The sequence below is a fragment of the Anopheles marshallii genome (genome assembly GCF_943734725.1).
Source record: "Anopheles marshallii chromosome X unlocalized genomic scaffold, idAnoMarsDA_429_01 X_unloc_154, whole genome shotgun sequence".
Lineage (NCBI taxonomy): Eukaryota > Metazoa > Arthropoda > Insecta > Diptera > Culicidae > Anopheles > Anopheles marshallii.
The window spans coordinates 8,882-10,000 of record NW_026525729.1 but is presented as its reverse complement, the minus strand read 5'-3'; positions in this window follow the sequence as shown (position 1 = coordinate 10,000).

Sequence of the window (1,119 nt, the reverse complement as noted above, 5' to 3'; positions counted from 1 at the left end):
CCAAACTTTATTAGTGATGCACCACACAACAGGTTTTAATATACGCGATCGTGTGTGTTTCAGTGTGAACTTGGTGCGCCAAGTCCATTTGTGATGCATCACTTAGCTAACCATCTTTCGGGACTGTTTAGGGTATGTGCTCCTCCACATCTATGCTTACTCGTACACATTCTCTGTCAATAGGTTTAAGATCGGGCATTCTACCATATCATTGCCTTAATGCTTTCAAATTCAGGCTACCAAGGTAACCTAATTGCGTTCGAAACTCAACTTGTGAGCTGTCGGCCCTAGAAGTTTTTTAGGCTGCTAGGACCTCGCTCTACATTTTGCCTTTGGACTTCTCGAAGCTCAACTTGTGAGCAGTTCCATGCACCACTACCCGTATCTCTTAGCTTAGTTCTAGCCATGTGCGTTCAAAGCTCAACGTTAAGCTGTGTCCTGCACCACAATCGTTATATAATAAGCTTATCTCTAAGCTTTTTTGCGTTCAATGCTCAACGTTAAGCTATCCCTTCGCTTAGAACCTCGCTCTACATTTTGCCTTTGGACTTCTCGAAGCTCAACTTGTGAGCAGTTCCATGCACCACTATAGGTATCTCTTAGCTTAGTTCTAGCCATGTGCGTTCAAAGCTCAACGTTAAGCTGTGTTCTGCACCACAATCCTTATATAATAAGCTTATCTCTAAGCTTTTTTGCGTTCAATGCTCAACGTTAAGCTATCCCTTCGCTTAGAACCTCGCTCTATATTCAACTTTCAGATACCTCAAAGTTCAACTTATGTGGTCTGCTATCGAGCTTGAAGGGCTTCGTTCTCTGACAGAGGGGGGTTTTTGGGCCAAATTATGCAATATTAGTTTAACCTCCGTCGCAGAACCACATTTGACCAGGTCGAGAAAAAAAATTTTTCGTGACGACCTGGTCCCCCATAGTAGGGAATGAACATGACATCTTAACCATATTTGACCATTTTCAAATTTCTCGTCGCGGAATGATGACTTTACTAGTAAAATTTGTTCCGGGTAGGGACCTCCCATACAAAATTTTCATCGCTCCAAAAGTGATTTCGTTTCACTTTTCAACATTTACAAGGTCCATAAATCATGTTTTGAGACGATATGG